The sequence below is a fragment of the Pseudorca crassidens genome, chromosome 5, assembly GCF_039906515.1.
Source record: "Pseudorca crassidens isolate mPseCra1 chromosome 5, mPseCra1.hap1, whole genome shotgun sequence".
Taxonomy (NCBI): Eukaryota; Metazoa; Chordata; class Mammalia; order Artiodactyla; family Delphinidae; genus Pseudorca; species Pseudorca crassidens.
Window position 1 is genome coordinate 27868836 of NC_090300.1, and position 24101 is coordinate 27892936.

Here is a 24101-nt window from a genome sequence, read left to right on the forward strand (position 1 = left end):
GGAAGAATGGCCTTCTGCTGCCCTGGAGGAAAACTATCAGGTGGAGATGCAGATATAGGCAGGTGAAAGTGCCCTGAGAACAAGGCAATTTTCAAGCCAAGGGACATAGACAAGGCAGCCACAGCCCTGCTGTACAGATAGTGCTTTTCCTCTTCTAGGTCTCTTTTCTTTGCTACTCTTAGACTCCTCTCATCTCCCCAACGCCTTTTGTCCTATTCCCTCTGTAGTATTTAATCTAGATGTCACTTCTGGAGGAATTTTTCCCACCCCCATGCCCACCCACTCTTAAACCCAAAATTCAAATACTCCCCATATCCGTGTGCTAACTTCTATTACAACTCTTAGTAATTTTCTTTTCTTTTTTTTCTTTTTTTTTTTTTTTGTGTGTGTTACACGGGCCTCTCACCGCCATGGCCTCTCCCATTGCTGGGCACAGGCTCCGGACGCGCAGACTCAGCGGCCATGGCTCACGGGCCCAGCCGCTTCGCGACATGTGGGATCTTCCCGGACCGGGGCACGAACCCGTGTCCCCTGCATCGGCAGGCGGACTCTCAACCACTGCGCCACCAGGGAAGCCCTTCTTTTTTTATTTTTAACTGAAGTATAGTTGATTTACAATATTGTGTTAGTTTCAGGTGTACAGCATAGTGATTCAGTATTTTTGCAGATTATACAAGATAATGATTATAATTCCCTGTGCTATATAGTATATCCTTGTTGCTTATCTATTTCATACATAGTAGTTTGGATCTTTGTCTCTATCTCTTTTATAGAAAACAAACCACAAGTTTGTTTTCTATATCTGTGAGTCTGTTTCTGTTTTGCATATATATCCATTTGTATTATTTTTTAGACACATAAAAGTGATATCATAGAGTATTTGTCTTTCTCTGTCTGACTTATTTCACTAAACATAATATCCTCCAGGTCCATCCATATTGCTGCAAAAGGCAGTATTTCACTCTTTTTATGGCTGAGTAATATTTCATTGTGCATATACACCACATCTTCTTAATCCAGTTATCTGTTGATGGGCACCTGGTGCTACTTTTCAGCCAATTTAGTAATGAGTATGTGTCAAAGTTTCATCACAACTTTGCTGCAAGGAAAAAGTCTATGAGTGTGTATGCTGGTTAAAGATTCTTTCTTGGTAAGGAATTTTATAGTCAAAAGAATGATTGGGTAGTTATTGTTGAATCAGATCAAAAAGAAAAGAATATTTGGTAAAATTTTATCAAACTTTTGACTGACAGTCATCAGGATGATGGGTTACTTGATTCCCCAGAGCAACTTTTTATCTATTAAAATTTGTAGGGATATTATTTAAAAATTAATCAGAAGTAATACTTTCTCCCAAAGGGACATCATGAATTACATAACTGGTTGTGTATGGTCAGTTTTTGACATTCTTCTGGCATTTTGTGTACTGGAACACCTGTCACTTGAAAGATATTTTTTTATAGACCTTATTTTTTTTAAAGCAGTTTTAGCTGTTTTGACATCAGTCCTGAGGAGGCTTTGAGGAAGCTTTGATGCTATAGTTGCTTCTGTCCTCCACACGAGTTGGCACAAATGAGAAGACCAGTGTGAATGCTTGTAAGCTGCTTAGCTTTACAGCCTAGGGAGGTGACACAATTGCAACAAAATAAAAGAAATACTTTGTCTAGCTTTTCATGAGTTATAGTGTGTATAAAGACAAAGATAATTACACATTTCTTTATATTTTCTTGAGAATAAGAAAGTTGTAACAACAACAAAAAGGATCACAAAAGTGGCAATAAATGTTGTCATCTTTTTATTCTTGTTCATCTAGTATTCAAGAATGAAATATTGATAATGTACATTGCGATATTCTATAACTTCTTATTTGGGTATATTTCCAGAAGTTGATGTCTCTGAAAGCAAAAGCACTTAACAAGATCTATAAATGTTAATATTAAAGTATTGTATAAGTCAGCTCAGGCCACCATAACAAATACCATAGACTGGGTGGCTTAAACAACAGAAATTAATTTTTCACAGTTCTGGAGGTTGGGAAGTCCAAGAACAAGGTGCAGGTAAATTCAGTTCCTGGTGAGGACTCTCTTCCTGGATTGCAGACAGCTGCCTTCTAGCTGTGTCCTCACATGGTAGAAAGAGAGCCGAAGGATCTCTTTCTCTTCCTCTTCTTTAGGGCTACCAATCCTATTGGATCAGGGCCTCACCCTTACAATCTCATTTAACCTTAGTTACTTCCTAAAATCTCTATCTCTAAATACAGTCACACTGAGGACTGGGATTCAATTTTATGAATTTTGTGGGGGCACAGTTCAGTCCATAGCAGGTATGTTTTTAATATCAAGAATAATTAGAATAGGAAGGGAGGACAAACAAAGACAGGGAAGGGAGAGAAATTTTTCAGGGTGTGAAGATACAAACATTGGTGTCTTGGTTTTTCAGTTCCTGAAAGGGGTGCCCTTAAGTTTATGCTACAAACAACCATTAACTAAGAAACATTTCCGGGCAGGCTGTCCACACAAAGGTATAAGCTAGCATCCTTCTCACAAGTTTCCGCAGAATTATCGGCCAACTGGCATTGTTATAGCAACCAGAGTGCCAATGGAAGCAGTCATGGTCTTCATCACCAAGTATCACTATGGCAACAGGAGCCTCTGGAAAGTAAAAGAAAAAAAAACCCTTAAACTGTCAGCTGGAATCAAAGAGGTTTGTGAAGGAAAAAATGTGGAGGCTGAAGTGAACATGAGGCTGAAGGAAGGGGCAGAGCGAAGAGAAATGATTGTACAGATGCTGAACAAACAAGAGAGCAAGGAAACAATAAGCAAAACAGAGGGCAGAGGGGCTTCCCTGGCAGCACAGGGGTTGAGAATCCGCTTGCCAATGCAGGGGACACGGGTTCAATCCCTGGTCGGGGAAGATCCCACATGCCGTGGAGCAACTAAGCCCGTGGGCCACCAGTACTGAGCCTGTGCTCTAGAGCCCGTGAGCCACAACTACTGAGCCTGCATGCCACAACTAGTGCAGCCCGCACACCTAGAGCCCGTGCTCCACAACAAGAGAAGCCACCGCAATGAGAAGCCCATGCACAGCAACAAAGAGTAGCCCCCGCTCACCGCAACTAGAGAAATCCCATGCACGGCAACGAAGACCCAACTCAGCCAAAAGTAAATAAATAAAATAAATAAATTAAAAAAAAAACAACAGAGGGCAGAGACATGGCTCACATAAGAAATAGGAAGGCAGGAAGAAACATAAAATGGTAAAGATAAAATGGTGAAAAAGTGTTTCCAGTGAAGGATTTGTAATATTTATTGATTTGAATAGCCCAGAGATAAACATAGGATATTAAGGTCTATATTGTTGGAACTATCCAACACACTACCATTACTAATAAATATTTAGAATGAGGCCACAAGATAGTAAGAAAGGGTAAACCAATTTATGGAGTGCTGGGCTTCCCTGGTGGCACAGTGGTTGAGATTCTGCCTGCTCATGCAGGGCACACGGGTTCGTGCCCCGGTCCAGGAAGATCCCACATGCCGCGGAGCGGCTGGACCCGTGAGCCATGGCCGCTGAGCCTGCGTGTCAGGAAGCCTGTGCTCCGCACAGGAGAGTCCACAACAGTGAGAGGCCCGCGTACTGCAAAAATAAATAAATAAATAAATAAATAAATAAAAATTTATGGAGTGCTTTTGGCATAGAATCCTTCTGACTCGGAATTCTTGTAATACTTGGTGTTCAGAGGCACCACATTTAAATATGGAGCTTCCTTTATTGGACAGTGTGATTGCTTCAGACAAGGGCATGTTGCCATTTGGTCCATTACAAATATATATTTCCTTCATTAAAGTATCTTAATGGATGTTTTCTTCCAAGAGAGAATTAAGGTAATTACTCTAATACTTTAAAAAGTAAGTGGCAATGCCATTTGGAATAAAACATTTTCACTTAATGTTTTCTGTTTTATTAGTGCTCGGACAGATTGAAGTTTCTCATGGACCAATATTAATTTTTGTAAATGGAAAATATCTACTTTATGAAAAGATGCCACTAAAATGTTGTTACATTTTTTTAGAATTAAGAGAAGATTTTGAGAAATGAGAGATTAAAGAAGGAATGAAAATAGAGACAGGGAAAGATGTGATAGGTGCAGTCATAAAGAAATAAAGCAAAAGAAAAATAACAAAAGCTTGAAATTAAAACATAGAAATAAAACCAGCAGTCTGGGTACTTTGCATAAATCTGTACTTAAGAATTTAAATAGAATTTTAATTTTTTCTGTTTTCTATTTTAATGACAAGTATTTCTCTCAAGCACTGTATTTCAGGTGTCATTTGCTAACTTGGCAAGGGGTGGTTTGTGGCCATTTCTTTTCTGCTCAGAAAAAGTCAACTGGTTGACACCAGAGATGAGCAAAACTCTTCAGGAAGGTCCACATTTTCAGTAGCCATTGACCCCTTCTGACCTGTTCCCACCAGAAGTACAGACCAAGCCCCAGAGCATATCACAGGACAAATATCCATCTGGTCTTTGGGATCCTTCCCAAAAGCTTGGATGCCAACAGCGATTATGCCTCTTTGTCAAAGTCTGTGATTCAAAAACCAATGCAAAGCTTTTTCCTGGATAATACTCTCAAACAAGTTGCATTTTTCTTTTTAATATTACAGCTATGTTTTAATTTTTCCATATTTTTCTACCAACACATACACCAAGCATCATAATTTATAAAATATGTATAAAATTCAATTAAATGAATAAATAAAATAGCCAATTTCTAATATTCTAGATACTTAAGAAATGAAACAAAAAAGTGAGAGAACATGCAAATAGAAGTCAAATTATGGATTATATCTTAAAAAAATAAAACTTTTTGTGAAGTATAACATATAAACAGAAAACTACCTAAAAATCATACTGTAAATGCATTGCTTGATGAATTATCACATAGTGAACATACCTGTTTAATCATCCAAATCACGATATGGAACACTATATTATATATTATAATACACTATATTATAATATAGTGGAATAAATTTTACTGTATTATTTTCAATGGTTTTCTAATAGTGTAAGAAAAGAGTTTTGATATATTTTGCAACCACATCCATTTACATTGTAAGATTGGTAAGCAAAATGAAAATATTCCATTCCAACATCTAAGAATTTTTTGTACCATATGCGTAGAGAGACCCCTGCTGGAATAATTTTTTTTTAAAGAGAATGTCTAAACCAGCCCAAATAAATTGTATGGGGAAAAAGAAGAGCTGCCACTAGCTCTTACGGCACCCTTGTAAAAATTAGAAGAAGGTGCCCATTTTTCAGTACCCCTTACTTACCTTTGCCAGGAAATTGATCTAATCTAATTTGTTTACTTACGTAAACAAATGAACATTTGTTAAGTGCAGCCCAGGGTTCTGGATGATGAGTTGCAGTTCAACAACAGACCCAAGAGAAACTGAAATAGAGAAGTTATTACTCATAGGTCCTGGAGGAAGTGCCCAGGACATCTCAAGGGGCCACATGGGGAGGTCAAGTCAGAGAGAAAGAGACAGGACCTTGGGCACATGCCTTTATTAAGCACTGGTGGAGTGCTTTGGGGTTCCCAAGTAAGGGACAGATTGACCAATTCAAACCAAAAGAGCTGCGTTTTTGTGAGTCCATGAGGGTCTTATCTAAGGGGTGCATAAGGCAAGCAGGCACTGGGAGGCAGGGGGCTTGATCACATGGGCTGTTGGGGAAGTCTTATCGGGAACTGACTTCCGCTTCTGATTCTACTGGCTGCTATCTGGGGCATGTACTTGTATGCCAGGGCTAGTGTCCATTTAAGGTTACTGCAGGCTGCTTGGCTGAACAAAACAGATGCCGAGGCAACAATGCTGTGGAGTAGCTTAGCTAAACTCTTGATACCTTAGTTAGTTAAAACAAAACACTTTATGTCTATCTGCCAGAAGAAGTGTTGTAATAACTCTGTGGTGTCCGCAGTGGGAATGATTCCCCTTTGTGTGTGGTTCCCCTATACATTACAGACCTGCATAACCGTACACAGCATCTGTGGTCATGAGAGAAAGATGCAGTACATTAGCATACCTTGGAAATCCCCGGAAGTATTTGAGAGTGAGAACCTGCTAATCAGCACAGGTTAGGACTGGCTAAAGAGAACATTACCACTTCTGTTTGCATGAATGAATGATGTTTTTAAACAATCACACACAGTGTATATTTTCACCATACTGGACAGCAATATAGATGACTACATAGACACTATAGTCTAGTGCATCTACAGTTACTAGAAAGTCCCCTTTGAAAGCAGTCCAAGACTTTTCCCCAGACACTTCTTTTAAAAAAAAGGATGAGATGTCTGGTCACCTTGTGCAAATCCAAAGAATTGGATCCTTGCTGAATCTGGCTTAATCTTCCTCTGTCCTGAAAGATGTAAGATGTCCAGCATTTTCTATTTATACCTGAAACCATCTACTCCTACTTTTCAGGCAGCAAAGAACTGGAATGCTAACCGAGACAAGGGACCAATGCCAGGGCTACGTGTGAGAGATAGCTGGTTGGCCTGTGGACTATGAAATGCAAAGGAGAAATGAATTCTGAATCTGGGAATGAGGGAAGCTAGTAAGAATGGGTCAATCTGGAATATTTGGTCTAATGAGGAAAATGGGAACAACAAGCGTATCAGAAGCAGAGAGTCTAGAACAGGTGAAAACTGATTTGGCAGGGTCAGGAGGTGAAAGTGGAGGAGATACCTCGGGGTGATGCTACATAGAGGGAAGACACCCCACATGGGGAAACCCAGGGGAGGGGAGGGAACTACAAAGGCCAAGCCGGTTCAGAGGGGAAATGTGTCACCTCTGTGACTGTTCAGAATCCAAACACTTTTCCTGTTTGGGGTTAATTCCAAATAGATGAGAAGCAGGACCCCCACCTCTCACCACAGCATCATAGGTGAGGCAGAAGTGCCTTTTCCCAGCTCACTGGCGTGGGACATGAACATTGTAGCCCAATATCAACCAACCGACTGCTCCAGCCTGGAAATTTGAAAGTTAAGGTTGTGACACTGACATAACACTTGTTCCCTCAATAAAAGGGCCTGGAAGAAAACCCTAGATGCCAAGTTTTTTTGCTTGCCAGGGAAACAAGAGTGAGAAGGAAAAGGGAAGTGAAGCAGAGCAGGAGGGAAAGAAAATACAAAGTGATGCATTACAGATCTGGCCACAGCTTTTCAAGAAGACACCATTGGTAGCTCAGTTATATGAGACATGACCACAGTATGTGCACGGAGGTCTGTCTCAGAACAGCCCAGCAGCAGCAGAGAAGAGGAAGAATTACCTGTCAGCTTCTTCCTATCTTCCATCTCCTGTAGATCAAAGTCCTCCTCATTTGGGTGTTAAATCTCCTGCACTTTTTGTGATAACCTGCCCTCAGGGGCAGCTCTGGGGAAGGCTCAGTATGTGTGGACAGATTGGACTGGCCCTGGAGCTGCTTTGGACATACAACACCTAATCCCATCTCAGCGGAGACTGATAAGGTAGATGGTAATAGGAGATGTGATGATGTTTGCAGCAAAGGTTTAGCACCATAGAAACAGCATGCTCTGTCTCTGGAGCTATGTGTCTAGGAAGCCAGGCAAGTGGCTCAGGCCTGACAGCATGAGGGCCCAGCAGCTCTGGTGTGTTACAGAAAGTGGCTCTGGCACTAGGAAGTAGTCAAGGAAACCACTGAAGATTATTTAAGGCCATATCTCGTGTCCCAAGGTGGCCATGCCAACAGTGACACTATAACAACTGTCCCCATGATTAGGCAAAAATGTAAATGCGCAATCATTTTGTAGCTTGCTGTGGATCCTTAAGATACTAGATTTCCTTCCAGTAAGTCAGCTGCCAGCATAAATAACCAGAGTGGAGTTTCCTGGCTTACATCAGAAAACCTTGATATCCATCGTAGCCAATTATCCTTTGGTTTGCAAAATGCATTACTCTTTACTTGCTCTGGATGGAGCGTGTGTGTTAACATAAGCATATATGTTGGGCTTGAGATAGGTAAAACTAATTTTATGGCTCTAGAACAAATCACCAATGAAACATTTTGAAAATTATTTCAAGTTTTTAAGATACTACATTATAGGGTATGGGACTTCGCTGGTGGCACAGTAGTTAAGAATCTGCCTGCCAATGCAGGGGACACGGGTTCCAGCCCTGGTCTGGGAAGATCCCACATGCCGTGGAGCATCTAAGCCTGTGCACCACAGCTACTGAGCCTGTGTTCTAGAGCCTGCGAGCCACAACAACTGAGCCCGTGTGCCACAACTACTGAAGCCCACATGCCTAGAATATGTGCTCGAGAAGCCACCGCAATGAGAAGTCTGCACACCGCGACAGAGTAGCCCCTGCTCGCCGGAACTAGAGAAAGCCCGCGCACAGCAGCAAAGACCCAACACAGCCAAAAATAAATAAATAAATTTATTTTTTTTTTAAAAAAAACTATATTACAGGGTATGAAGAAAGGAACTAGCATTTTCTGGAGCTCATTTAATTCACCGTGTACCTTATGTATGTTATTTTATTTAAGTGTCGGAACAACTTCTATGATAGGCATTAATCACAGACACCACAGAAAGTTTCGACATAGCCAGAGTGGTTCAGGCACTCCTTAATTGCCATTTCTTAGAAATGTAAACCTCTGTTTTATATAACTTTCTCTCCCTCTGATATCTTTATTAATGTTTTTGTTGGTATCTTTGAATTTTTCTTTGCAATACTTCTAACATAGTAGGCCCTCCAAAGGTTCAGCAAATGGAGTTGGAGTTATATGCCATATACTACCAAAAACTGCCTTTACAGAGTACGTAAAAAGCTACTTTGTATTCAATCTGCATATTGTAGCAATGGCTTTTCATTATTTTATGGACCATGAACAGAATAGCAATCTTGATGTCTCATCAAACTTGTTAAAAGGAGCATTTACCTGTCTGTATATGTCTGTGCGTGTATAACTCTTTTGTTTTGGAAAATGACAGTGACTGTGATTACTCTCTGCAAATCACTTAAGTGACTACTGTATAATTAGCAATCATTTCTACATTGTACACACAAAGATGCCCACTTGGTTTTAACCCACTGCTGCTGTTTGTGTGCTGTTTGTTCTTCTCACTGTAGATGGCAACCCACCACTTAGATTTACTTTCAGGCAGATTATTTTATGAGACGGTTGGCATCTCTTGCCCCAACAGCTCCTCATGGTGCCACACTCGTTCATTTAGTAACTATTTATGAAGCACCTGCTGTGTGGGCTTTGGTGTTATTGGGCTTCAATGAATTCTAAGCATTGCCTTGATTTTTCACATGGGACCTTGATTTTTCTATTAGTTACATGAAAATCTAAGTTGCTATAACAAAGAAGCCAATAAACTAGAGGAGTAAAGAAAATTATTTCTCTTATCTAGTGGCCCAGGGTGTGTTGCTGAGCTGCTATGCACCATATGGCTATTCAGGGACCCAGCTTCCTTCCCTCTGGCTTCCACTGTAGGTTGTCACCCTCATTTGCATGGTCAAAGGTGGATCACAAGCACCAACCTGTTCCAGTTCACAGAAAGGAGAAGTGGGAAGGAGGCTATTTATAAGGCCCAGGTCTGGAGTGACATCATTTCTGTTCACACTCCATTGTCACACCTGGATGCAAAGAGGCCTGGGACTCAGTAGCCCATAGCTAAGTGGCCACATATGCAGGTACAACTGCATTCACATGCAGAAAGGGAAGAGTGGAAATTTGTCTGTTACAGCCTCAGGACAGTCAGGGCTTCTTATGCTTTGCACTTTGTTTTTGAGCAGTGTACGTCACTGCCTTTTTATGATCACAACTGCAGAGCTATCCTGAGGCCTCACTTTTGGAAATAAAGGTTTGTTTTTTTTTTGCGGTACGTGGGCCTCTCACTGTTGTGGCCTCTCCCACTGCGGAGCACAGGCTGCGGAGCACAGGCTCCGGACACGCAGGCTCAGCGGCCATGGCTCACGGGCCCAGCCGCTCCGCGGCATGCGGGATCTTCCCAGACCGGGGCACGAACCCGTGTCCCCTGCATCGGCAGGCGGACTCTCAACCGCTGCGCCACCAGGGAAGCCCGGAAATAAAGGTTTTGATGACCAGCTTCTCTAGAATTTCATGCTGGTCCAGGAAAATGACATTTTTCTTCCCCATAGTTGATGTAGCACCTTTCCTTCATCTATTATCTCACTTTCCTAGACTCTTCCTGACCCCAGATCACCCCAACTCTACCACATCTCATTGTTCCTGGAACTTGCTTGCTCAGAAATCTATTATCATTAAAGTTAATCCTTGTGGCCAGATAATTTATTAAAATATTTACTGAGATATTCATTTGTGGTTTTGTTTTCCAATTTCAGAAAAATCAGAGAGGTGCTTATGTTTTTGTTTTTTATTCTCTAAAAGTTTTTGAGCATCTATTTATTTAATTGAGATATAATTGAAATATAATATTTTATTAGTTTCAGATGTACAGCATGATTCAATGTCTGTATGTATTGGGAAATGATCACCACATTAAGCTTAGTTACCATCCTTTACCATACATTGTTACAGAGGGTTTTTTTCCCTGTGATGAGAACTTTTAAGATCTACTCTCTTAGCAACTTTCAAATGTGTAATATGGTATATCAAACTATGGTCACCATATTTTGTGTTACATACCCATGAGTTTTTTACTTTATAACTAGAAGTTTGTACCTTTTAACTCCCTTCACCAATTTTGCCCACCTCCCATGCCCCACCTCTGGTAATCACCAATCTGAAATCTGTATCTATGAGCTCACTTGTTTTTAGATTCCACATATAATTGAGATCACACAGGATTTGTCTTTCTCTGTCTGACTTATTTCACTTAGTATAATGCCTTCAGGATAAGATGTTATTCTTTTTTATGCTTGAATACTGTCTCTTTTATATATACCACATTTTCTTTATCCATTCATCCATCGACAGATGAACAGTTAGTTTGTTTCCACATCTTGGCTATTGTAAGTAATGCTGCAGTGAATATGGGGATGCATATATTTCTTTTTTTTTTTTTTTTTGTGGTACGCGGGCCTCTCACTGTCATGGCCTCTCCCGTTGTGGAGCACAGGCTCTGGACGCGCAGGCTCAGCGGCCATGGCTCACGGGCCAGCCGCTCCACGGCACGTGGGATCTTCCCGGACCGGGGCACGAACCCATGTCCCCTGCATCGGCAGGCGGACTCCCAACCACTGCGCCACCAGGAAAGCCCCATATATTTCTTTGAGTTAGTGTTTTCAATTTTCTTTGGATAAATACCCAGAAGTGGAATTGCTGGATCATATGGTAGTTCTATTTCTAATTTTTTGAGGGATCTCCATACTGTTTTCCATAGTGGCTGCACCAATTTACGTTCCCACCAACAGTGCACAAGTGTTCCCTTTTCTCCACCTCCTTGCCAACACTTGTTACCTTTTGTCTTTTTAATAATAGCCATTCTAATAGGTGTGAGGTGATGTCTTATTGTGGCTTTGATTAGTATTTCCCTGATGATTAGTGATGATGAATGTCTTTTCATATGGCTGTTGGCCATCCGTATGTCTTCTTTGGAAAAATGTCTATTCAGATCCTTTGCTGTGCAAGACACTTATGTGTTATGTTGAGTGTTTATTTTTTGGTTATAGCCAGGCCTGTTCCTTCCGTGGCCTTGAGTTGGAGTGGGGTGCTATATTGAAGGCTAAAACCAGAAATTACCTAAGTTCTTGCTTTCAAAACTTTGAGTTAATTGAATGCATTGTGCTAGGTCAGTCTTTCTCAAAATGTAGCCTCAAATCAGAGTCACGTGGAGGATTTGTTAAAACACTTCCTTCTGGTCGTCTACATCGAGATTCTGATAATTTCCATTTCTAACAAGCTCCCCCAGTACTGCTGCTGCTGCTCTCAAAATCATACTTAGAGAACCCCCGTGAGAGAGGTAAGGTAGGAAGGAGAGTGTCCTAAGAATACTTCAGAAGCAGCATAAGAAAGGAAAACAATTTCCTCAGGCTGAGAAGGCGTCAGAGGCCCCAGGGACCTGAGACCTACTAGATGTCAGACAATGGCTTGCATCAGAGCCTCCTGCCTTCTCCCAAAGAGGAGCAGTGCCCCTGCCCTCAAAGGACACGTGGGCTTTGCTAACGCACATAACAAAGAGGGACCGAACTCCTGGCTGCTTCTCACCCTTTGAAATGTTCCTCTCTGTGTAAGATCCCCAGGACTTTCCCATGACCCTGGTGAGTGGACCTAATAATGCTGAGATTGAATTTTCCAACAGCTCTGACCAATCAAGACGGAGATTGAATTATGATTTGAATAAAGAAAATGACATTCTTGCACATCTGGGGCTACAGGGTAAAATTCCAACATGCTTCATTGACTAAGTTGCTTTCAGGGATTGGCTTAGGGCACTAACCCTTCTCTTTATACCTGTACATCTTTCCAAGGCCACAGGGAGAGTACTTCAAAAGGTCACTTATAAGCCCTGTGATTTAGCTCTGGAAGAGGACTGGGGCAGGAGGCCAAGATCATGCCCACGACTCTGCCCATCCAGCACTGCCAGCACAGCTGTTTTGAGGTTATGAGCGAGGGGACCTGGTACCCCAGTTCAGCTGACCTCCATTTTATCTAGACCTCAGGGCTACACTGAGCTGCTGCACTTCTATAAACATGTTTTCATTTAAGCAACAGTGGAAAACTTTTGCAAAAATTACTGTTGTTCCTCAATTCTCCCAAACAAAAGGCCATTTTGTATAAATGGCCGAGATGTTTAAAACAAAAGTTCTCAATCAGAAATGTTTACTCTCCAAATGTTATAAACAAACTTTTTTTCCATACACTTACCCAAATAACGTGTTTATTGGGACAAAGTGTCTTCTGAGAAACTTGTCAGGGAAATCTCCAGAGTATCTGGACTATTTCATATAATGCTCTACTTTGTCCATTCAAAATTACCTTTCATTTTGGCTTTGGCCTGTTCTTTATCGACTGAAGTTCTATGCATAGCCAAGAATAATGTCTGTTTTCTGAATTATTTTCTGGCCATTTTCACAGAAACATGAAAGGAGTTGGTCATTATACTTAAAGGACCTGAGAGTAGAAAGAGAAGGTGACATAAATAAGGTTTATAAATACTTATCAGGTATTGACAGTGAGATAAACCACTGTGAAAGAAAGTGGAAAATGTCCCTATTATTAAAGTGTGGTGTTCACACTGGATCATTAATTCATATCCTGCTGTGTCCAGACCACACAACTATTTGACACAGAGCTTGCCAAGTTTAGTCTAAGACTTAGCTTTACATTATTTGTGCAGTGGCCCCAGCTCCTCACTTTCTGCACATAGATGAACTCTGTCAAGTCACATAATATATGGCTCTACTGGGTGTTCTATTAGGTGTGGCATAAATGGAATACAACATGCAGCACCCCTTCAAAAATGCAACACTAGATTATTATTTATCTATTATTATAGATTGGGCCTGATACATTTTTGGTAGTTATAGAAATTGATAGCTATAAAAATAATCCAACTGCATACTGGGGACTGGTATTGCTTCACAGTTCTAATTTCAAAATAAATTAGTAAAAATATCAGCTTTTGCTGCTGTAAATGCACCATGGGATCCAAAACAGGAAAGGGATACTGTGTATAGGGGGCAATTCCAAGTCAGCCTCTATCCACTGTCATTTCAGGTTCTGTCTTTTTTGGTTAAACTGTAGAGAGTTCTTATATTTGCCATTTGCTAAGATGTAGAGAATTCTTAGACACTGTGCTAGGAAATGTGCATATATTTCTCATTTAATCCCTACAGTAATGCTATGAGGTTGATACTTGTTTTAACTCAGACTGGCATAACAAAATACAATAAACTGGGTGGCTTAAACAAGAATTTATTTCTCACAGTTCTGGAGGCTGTAAGTACAAAATCAAGGTGCCATCAGGGTTGATGTTTGATGAGAGCTCTCTCTTTGGGTTGCAGACAGCCACCTTCTCCCTGTGTCCTCACATGGCCTTTCTTTGGTGCATTTGGATAGGGAGAATGAGCAAGTTCTCTGGTATCTCTTCTTATAAGGGCACTAATCCCATTATGAGGGCCCCACCCCTATGACCTCATCTAACCTAATTATCTCCCAAAGGCCCCATCTTCTAATACAATCACACTGGGCATTAGGGTTTCAATATATGAATTTTGAAAGACAACATTTCAGTTCATAGCAGCACTATTATTATTTCCATTTTATAGATGGAGAAATCAATCTCTGAGAGGTTCAGTTAATCAGTGGAGGAGCCAGGAATTGTACCCATTCCATTTCCAAATTCTGATCTCTGGAAGACCATATGACTTTCATAGAGCCATCCTTGGGACAGTATCACTGGCTGATGTCAGTATCACCTAATCCCCCAGGCCTTAGCAGCTTGTTCTATAAATGAAGTTAAATTTCCACTAGATCTCTCCTTTCCTGCTCATTCAGGGTCTCATCCCTTTCAGATTGCAGCCCTCCAGTGCTTCTGGGAGATGGCAAGCAGATACCTCCTATGGGCAACTATAATTCAGCTTCAGTAAGACTGTCTCTCCTAAGGTACCTGTCCTCTCCATCCCCAAATACTATACTTCACACCAAGCTTAGATCCTGGAACCTTCAAACTTCATGACTTCCTACTGGAAATGTTTATTGAATGTCTTCTGTGTTCCTGGCACTGTGCTTCATTTACCACAATGGGTGAGACAGAATATAACTAGTGAAGTATTATATACATAACTACAAATTATGGTACATGTTTTAAAGTTTCAAACCTGTGTGTTACAGGGGGAAAAGTATATCTTTCTCCCTCTTTTTATGAATATATTAAGAAAAAAATCTAAAACAGAAGAAAAGGCAACAGGTAACTGTGTGCTTTATTCAAAATCATACTAGACAAGTGATTCTCAACCATGGGCAATTTTGTCCCCCAGGGTTATTTGGCAATATCTGGAAACACTTTTAATTGTTATGACTGGGAGGGAAGGTGCTACTGGTGTCCAGTAGGAAGAGGCAGAGATTCTGCCGAACATTAAGCAGACCACAGAATAACCCCCCCATGACAGTTATCCAAATTATGCAGCCCAAAGTGCCAGTAGTGCCAAGGCTGAGGAACCCTGTACTCTAGAGCATTGTCTACCAAGCCTGACTAAGGGTCAGCTGTTGCTCCAGGGGACTATAACTTTGTTTGACTTTCTATTTACTGTTGATTTTCTTAGACTATGTAAAGTTGGATGTTAACTTACAGAAGATTGATAAACTGCCAATGATTTCTGTCTAGTATAAAAGTTTTATTGTCCTAGTAGTCACTGACCATTTTTTAAAATCTAACTTTGAAATTTATTCCAGCATTCTTTTTTTTCCTCTGAATATATATACAATTGATGTTCATTGTTTGTGGTAGTTATGTTCTATAAGGTCACTCTGAACTCTGAATTAGTGAATACTGAACCATTGCTCCTAGAGGGAGTACAGGGTTAGGTTCCTTCAAGCTTCTGGTCACATTTTAATCAGTATTTAACCTTGATTTATATGTGTTTCTGCTTAAAGGGCAACTTATTTGGTATATGCTGTTGATTCATTAACATTGAGCTCACAGCCAGCAGCACCATAATTCGTGCTTGAACGAAGCTTATGTAACACACAGAGTTTCTCTGTGAGGCATATCACAGTTTTCTTGAGCTTAGAAGCAATAGATAGAATCCCAACACTGCATGTAGGACTTATTTTGAACAGTAAAATCACCAAGAAAAATGCAAAAATGCAAAAAAAGTGGCAATAAATAGACCTCAAAAAGGACACTTACTTACAGTATGAGAGCTGAAACAAGAAGGCAGAGCATGCAGTTATTTGACCTTGGCTGGGAGCTTATATGTTGGGAGACTCAAATTTTTTGCCTCTCTGCACATGACCTCTGTGTGGCCTTGAACACTCCACAAATGACCACGAAAGTGCTGCAAGGCTTGATTTTGGGATTACAAATAAATTTTAGTGAGTAGATATGCAAATATGGAATCTGTGAGTAATGAGGGTCTATTGTATTAGTTTCTCATGTTCTATTTTGAACCAGGTTTTCAAAACAGATGTTAGTTCCTTCATTACGGAATTAAAAAATTATTTGACACATGCTCACTATATTGGTATAAGAATTATGTTTTTAACTTTTTGAAAATTAAAATAGAAAATTGAACCCTTTTTAGGTGTCAAAATTTGTTATTTAGATAGACAAGTGCCCAGTGTCTTATGACGGTTTAGGGTGGTAGCTCTTCTGAGTTTATTTTAGGGACATGAGTCCCTCCCAGTCAAGTGGGGACTGGACCCAGAGACAAATGTGCATGGCAGACGACTCACTGTGTTCACAGTCTTCTCTCCCTTCAGGTGTTCCTGGCTAAGCCCCCTGTGTCTGGCATCTATTTCCCTCAGCATGGGTTCTCCCTCAGGAGGCTCTTAGTCCTCAGGGAAACAGGCTGCTACTGAGCCCACTGCACAATTTCCAGAAATGCCAGGCTAAACTCAATCTGGGACCCCAAGAGACAGGTGGGAAGCTGGTCTTTGAGGTCACAGCAAGGGTTAGCTGAAGTCAGGAAAGTTTCAACAAAGTTAAACCAAAAAGAATCTGAGAGAAAAGACTCTCCACAGAGTGAATTCTCACTGAAGGGACTGGGGAAATTGTCTTTCATAATAGAACTTTCTGGAACCTAAAGAAATAAGGCCCAGGGCCTGTAGCAAAATAAATGTGTAGCAACTTCCACATACAACTGAAAGTTTATCAGAAAATTAACATGTAAGGAGTCTTTGAAAGTAGGAGGTGCTACATTATATTGATGGGGCTGCTGAGAGGAAGGCTGATATCTTGAGAACCAAAAGTAACTTTACAATCTCTGCATACCTAGAGTCCATGTGAGTTGTATTTTTAAACACTATTATACATTTTTTGCTTGGGGAGTTTTAAAGTTAAAAATAGTATTCAAAAAACTCAGCAAGAGATAAAGTAACATTTTCCTTTTTCTTTCCCTTCCCTTCCTTCCTCCTTTTTGTCTTTAGCAACCTGAATCATCCTTATAGCCTTGTGAAAATTACTGGGGTGGGGGGGGTGTTTTCATCATTTACAGCAGTGGTTCTGTTACCGACCTGTCTGAGTCTGAGTCGGCCCCCAAGAAGCATTCTGCCCAGTGTCAATCAAGTAAATAGAATGAGATCAAGCTCCATTCAGAAGCAAAGGAAAGCTTTATCCTTTGACCAAAGAATGGAGAGGTGCGAGCTTGACTCTAGAGTACGTGTTCGCTAGAGTACATGTTGGCAGGGCTTCTTTATAGGGTTCTCTGCTATGGAGGGAGGGATGGATGGAGTTTCTATGGGTCCTTGCAGTCATGTTGCTCACAGTGCTCCAGACTGAAGTATTGGGCACAGCATCTCTGCACACAGCATGCAGTGGCCACCTTGAACTGCAGTGTTGTGGGCAGTGCTTCTGCACGTGGTCTGCCAAGTTGGGGTATGGGGCGCAGTGGTTCTGTGCTGGGGATGCTAATCCATAACTTAGGTGTAAGATTTTATCCCCTAGATTCCATCTTATTCCCCCCACCTCAGTCCCCAGTGGGCTTGGTCTGTGACAGTTCTCAACCAGGAGGGATTTTTGCCCTATAGGGGACATTTGGCAATGTCTGGAGATGTTTTTTCATAAGGGATGGAAGGGTGGTTAGGGAGTGGTCCAAAATATCAATAGTGCCAAGGTTTTGAAACTAGTCTACCCAGGGGTCAGCAAACTTTGTCTGTAAAGGACCAGTTAGTAAGCATTTTAGGCCATACTCCGTTGCAACAACTCAACTCCGGTTGTAACGTGAAACTAGCCATAGACAACATGTAAATAAATGAGTGTGGCTGTGTTGAATGAAATTGTATTATGAACACTGTTAAATTAATTAAGCAAGGAAGCCACTAGGCTGAGGTAGCCCTAATGCTGTGACTGCCTGCACAAGCAAACCCAAATCTAAGCCTATAAATACCACAAATGTACAAAACTGAAACCTAAGGCCAACCAATCGCAAACAGCCAACTAGGCTTTAAGCTGTACCCATCAATAATTTCCTTTCTTTGCTTCCGCGTTCTTTTCTATAAAAGTCTTTCCTGAGCTCCTGTCAGCAGAGCTGTCCTTACCACTTCTGGTTTGGCAGTGCCCCATTTGAATCAATTTTTGTTCGAATAAACTCTTAAAGTTTTTAATATGAATCAGTTTATCTTTTAATAACATTGAAATTTGAATTTCATATAATTTTCATATGTCATAAAATATGATTCTTCATTTGATGTTTTTCTTTTTCAACAATTTAAAAATATAAAAGAAAAACCATTTCTAGCCTGCAACCCATACAATAAAAAGTATTGGGCCTGATTTGGCCCATGGTCCCAGTGAATAGAAAGGTTTTTGCTTCCATCTCTTTTAAAGGAAGCACAGTACTTTCATTCAGCAAAACCATTTATTCTTTTTTTTTTTTTTTAACTTACAACATTTTACAGTATGATTTGTGTTGTGTGATTCAGTGATTCAGCTAAGAGGAGCTGTGTATGAAGAATAGCCCTTTTTATGTAAGCAGTGCTGTTGTGTTCCAGTCATTAAGAACTGAATTTTTAATAGGCTCATGGACTGAGGAAAATTTTTCTTTTTCTTAAGTGTTTATGATTTGCTTATTTAATCTTTGTCCCCTTTTTTAGCCTTCTTGTCTTCTTTCGGCTCGGTACTGGATCTTCCGACTGAAGCAGACCCAATTTTCTGTGGGGCTGAAATTTCACCAGGGGTGAGTTCATTCAGATTCAGGGTCATTTACATTTCAAGTCTGCAATTTGATCTGATTATCACTGGCTGAAAAGAAACACTAAGGGCTTTTTAATGTGGGCTGAACTGGATAATCCATTCCAAGGGCTGGGTAAAACTGGGAGAAATTGGGAGTCTGGAGGGTAGTTGCTTTTTATTTCTCAACAGGGGAATATCATGGGAGAGTTTTATAAACATTTTCCAAAGAACAACTGAAAAAAGCTTGAGATTTTTGCTGAAGAATGGAGGAGGGAGAAACACTTCCTGCCAGGGTGAAAAAGAAGGAAGAATGGAAAAGGAACATAAAGGAGTTATGGTGGAACAGGCTGAAATATGCCTAAGGGTGAAGGGCATAGTTATAGTACTTCCAGTACTTTCTCCTTTCCTAAGTGGTGTAAAGAGTATCTGAAAAAACTTCTAGAACTGATAAGAGTTTGCTACAGTGCCCAGATATCATATAAAATATACAAAACATTAATTTCTCTAAGTTTACCTATTAGAAGACACGATATGGAAACAAAGGATCCCATTCTCAATGTCAACAAAAGACATAAAATAGCTAAGAATAAGCCTATCAAGAAATGTGTAAAGCATACATGATGAAAACTACAATATTTTACTGAGAGGTATAAAGAAAAAATTGAATAAATGGAGAGACATTTTACCAGTCAGGGTTCTGTCAATGAAGCAGAACCATTACGAGTGATGAGAGTCAGGGATTTATTCAAGGATTGGACCTTACACAACTGTGGGAACTAGTTGAGAAATCAATGTACAGCAGTTGTTTCTGCATCTGGTGCTGGCCTCATGTCAGCAGAGCTGGCAAATGGGAAAGAAAGATGGTCTTAAGTGGGGGAGAGCAGGGAAAGACTGGAAATTGCATTTCTTCTTCTTATCACCTCCAACCTCAATGTGAACCTGGCACATGAAGCTGATTCTGAGAGCTGGAGGAGGAGGTCCAGCATTAACTGGTAGAGCCATAGGTCCAGATGCTGCTTCATTTCTTCTCTTCAAATCTTGTACACATTTCTCTTGGCCAACGCTAGCAGAACCATACAGGAGAGGAAAGTGAAGCATAGTTCCAGCTTAGCTAAGTTGACCCTGTATAAAGCAACCATACATACTTTGTCTCTGAATGATGATGATATTGGTGATGATGATGGTGATGATGATAATAATAATAACAACAATAATAATATAGCAAATATATACCATTAACTACATGTTAGACACTTTTCTAAGCATTTTACATTTATTAACTCATTTTAACTCTCACCACAACTCTCTGAAGTAGGTATGATTATTAGCCTTATTTTATAAATGAGGAAACTGAGCCTTGAGACTAGCTTGCCGGTGGCCACATAACTTGCAAGTGGTAAAGCTATCATTTAAATCTGGACAGTTTGGAAAGACCGTGCTTTTTAAAATGTCGGGTCTCGTCAGGGACTTCCCTGGTGGTCCAGTGGTTAAGATGCCACTCTCCCAATGCAGGGGACCAGGGTTCAATCCCCAGTCAGGGAACTAGATCCCACATGCCACAACGAAGATCCCACACGCAGCAACGAACATCCTGCGTGCTGCAACTAAGACCCAGTACAGCCAAATAAATAAATAAATATTTTTAAAAAATAAATAAAATGTCAGTTCTCATAAGATTAATGTATCTTAATACAATCTCAGGTAAAATCCCAATGAGCTGAGTATTGAGAATTTGTAAGATTTTTCCAAAGCTTTTCTTGAAGCCTAAACATGCGACTACATACAATAAAATTCCAATAATTGAAATAGCACATTTCCATAAGGATCAACAAGGAATCAAATATAGCTCTAAACAGAGCTTAATATACAAACGTAGAAAAGAAGATCTAGAACTTGACAAATGCACCCTTGCAAAACTGGCTTCTGGGTGGGGAAGAATCCAGTGAGACCCCCATCTCCCTGTGACTCACTGTGACTGTGACGTTGGAAGAGGGGAGGCGACATCACTTGCATACTTTCTCACTGCCATCCTGGGAAACCTGCCACATCAGCCCCTTTTTCTCCTGTGTACTTGAGAGCTGCCCTAGGCAGATAGGTCCCATCATTTATTCAACCATTTTTAGGTAATAAGTCACTCTAGTCACATTCAGTCATAGAAGTAGGAGTGGTAAGGGGCAGAAAGTTCTAACTGACAGGCAGAGGTCCTCTGATATTCGCTCCCCCTGGCTGTCACAGATGTTTAAAGTTGGATTCTTATTATGCAAAAGTTTTTGGGGTGGGGGGTGGTTACCCTAACAGGCCCCTGCTGGATCCATTCCACTGCAGATCCCCTGAGGGGCAGAGTTCCTCCTGGCCTGGTTCTTGCCTCCCACCTTAGCCTCTCCTGAGGGCTGTTTTGCCTCTTTTTTCATAACTCTTGGGCAATGTGACCAGCCACCCTGGTTTGCCTGGGACTGAGGGCTTTCCCAGGATATGAGACTTTCAGCGCTAAAACTTCGACAGGCCTGGACAAATCAGGATGATTGGTCACTGTCAAAGGTCCCTTTTAAACACCTCTGTACGACCGTGCCTGTCTGCATCGGCTCCTAAGAAATAAGCCCTTTTGTTTGTAATAACGTCCCAAACACAGCCTTCTGAGGCCATGGATCACTACTGGTAAGTGACCTGAGTCTTACTCTGGACCACTGTGTTCCCAAATACCAGGGAACTATGCACCAGGCTCTCACAGTGGCCTCCTAGAAGCCCCCAACTGGGATTGTGGTGAAAGGGAAGAGTCCCCAGTTTCTCCCTTCAGACTAGGTGTGGGACCCACACTGACAACTCTCTCTAAAGAAAGCTACCCTCCCTTGGCTTTTTCATCGTCTGTCCTTGTAGGCCTTTCTCTACAGTTGGCTAGGGGCCACACACTGGTGTTTGTCATTTCTTTGCAGTGCTGCTGAGTCACTGAAGTTTAGGCATCCCACTTTGGAATGTAGAAGCACCTGCCATGCACTTTCTTTTGTCATGAGCTTTTTAGGCTTCAGAAGAAACTGTGATAAAAAGAGTTAGAGTTTTAATATCATGTTTCATAAACCAGAAAAAAAGAAAATTTCAGGGCAAGAGAGGATTATGAAGCATTAAAATAATTGATTTGATAACATGGAATTGTTAAGTATCTGTACATCAAAAATTGTATACAAATTTAAAAGTTAAATGACAACCAGGAATATATCTCCAACAAAATAACAAATAAGAAGCTAATAAACATAATTATGTAAAAAAAAAAACACTTTTACATATAATAATCCAGAGTCCACCTCTCACCGCCTGTACCCCACCTCCCCTGTACAAACCACTTACCAATTTCTGGGCCCAAAAGCATAGCAATTTAGGCTAATGGACGCCTCTCTTGTCTGCCTATGTGCTATTCACTACCAGCAGTAGAATGATCCTTTAAAAATGTAAACAAGATCATGTCATTGCTCTACCTGAATTTTCTTTATGGCTTTCCTTACATTTAAAAATGAAATCCAAAGGCCGTACACGCCATGGTGCAGAAAGCCTCATGCCATCTGGTTCTGGATGCATTTCTGACCTTATTCACACCCTAGCCCTCTGTGAGAGCAGGAACTTTATCGCTATCACTCAGAACAGTGCTTAGCACAGAGCGGACCGTCACTAAATTTTTTTTGAATGAATGAATTAATGGATGCATGACTAGAAGAAAAAAGACCACTGAATTATGAAGAGTTTTTTTTAAAGAAAGGATACAATTCATCATTGGCTAGTTGTTAAGGGCACTCTCATATACTGCTTGAGGACATGTATATTTAGACAGTATTTGGGGGAATAAAATAGTCTGAGATCAGGGATGCTGAATCCTCCAGCTCCGTTTTTCTTTCTCAAGATTGCTTTGGCTATTCGGGGTCTTTTGTGTTTCCATACAAATTGTGAAATTTTTTGTTCTAGTTCTGTGAAAAATACCAGTGGTAGTTGGATAGGGATTGCATTGAATCTGTAGATTGCTTTGGGTAGTAGAGTCATTTTCACAATGTTGATTCTTCCAATCCAAGAACATGGTATATCTCTCCATCTATTTCTGTCATCTTTAATTTCTTTCATCCATGTCTTATAATTTTCTGCATACAGTTCTTTTGTCTTCTTAGGTAGGTTTATTCCTAGATATTTTATTCTTTTTGTTGCAGTGGTAAATGGGAGTGTTTTCTTAATTTAACTTGCAGATTTTTCATCATTAGTGTATAGGAATGCAAGAGATTTCTGTGCATTAATTTTGTATCCTGCTACTTTACCAAATTCATTGATTATCTCTAGTACTTTTCTGGTAGCATCTTTAGGATTCTCTATGTATAGTATCATGTCATCTGCAAACAGTGACAGCTTTAGTTCTTCTTTTCCGATTTGGATTCCTTTTATTTCCTTTTCTTCTCTGATTGCTGTGGCTGAAACTTCCAAAACTATGTTGAATAAGAGTGGTGAGAGTGGGCAACCTTGTCTTGCTCCTGATCTTAGTGGAAATGTTTTCAGTTTTTCAACGTTGAACACATGTTGGCTGTGGGTTTGTCATATATGGCCTTTATTATGTTGAGGAAAGTTCCCTGTATTCCTACTTTCTGGAGGGTTATTATCATAAATGGGTGTTGAATTTTGTCGAAAGCTTTCTCTGCATCTATTGAGATGATCATATGGTTTTTCTCCTTCAATTTGTTAATATGGTGTATCACGTTGATTGATTTGAGTATATTGAAGAATCCTTGCATTCCTGTGATACACCCCACTTGATCATAGTGTATGATCCTTTTGATGTGTTGTTGGATTCTGTTTGCTAGTATTTTGTTGAGGATTTTTGCATCTATGTTCATCAGTGATATTGGCCTGTAGTTTTCTTTTTTTCTGACATCTTTGTCTGGTTTTGGTATCAGAGTGATGGTGGCCTCGTAGAATGAGTTTGGGAGTGTTCCTCCCTCTGCTATATTTTGGAAGAATTTGAGAAGGATAGGTGTTAGCTCTTCTCTAAATGTTTGACAGAATTTGCCTGTGAAGCCATCTGGTCCTGGGCTTTTGTTTGTTGGAAGACTTTTAATCACAGTTTCAATTTCAGTGCTTGTGATTGTTCTGTTCATGTTTTCTATTTCTTCCTGGTTCAGTCTCAGAAGGTTGTGCATTTCTAAGTATTTGTCCATTTCTTCCAGGTTGTCCATTTTATTGGCATAGAGTTGCTTGTAGTAATCTCTCATTATCCTTTGTA

The 24101-nt window shown here is 40.5% G+C and overlaps 1 protein-coding gene across 9 annotated transcripts in view; it reads left to right on the forward strand.

Moving 5' to 3' along the window:
- SLC9A9 (solute carrier family 9 member A9) overlaps nt 1-24101 on the forward strand; it is a 660636-nt gene that overhangs the window by 66773 nt on the left and 569762 nt on the right. For 7 of the 9 annotated variants that reach the window (XM_067737585.1, XM_067737587.1, XM_067737582.1 and 4 more), the window contains one exon: nt 18778-18860. The exons of 1 other annotated variant lie outside the window; for it this stretch is intronic. The gene's annotated coding sequence lies outside the window, so the exon portion shown is untranslated. Of the gene's footprint in view, nt 1-11284; nt 14629-18777; nt 18861-24101 lie in introns of those variants that run through there. One more of the 9 variants, XM_067737588.1, reaches the window with a different exon arrangement.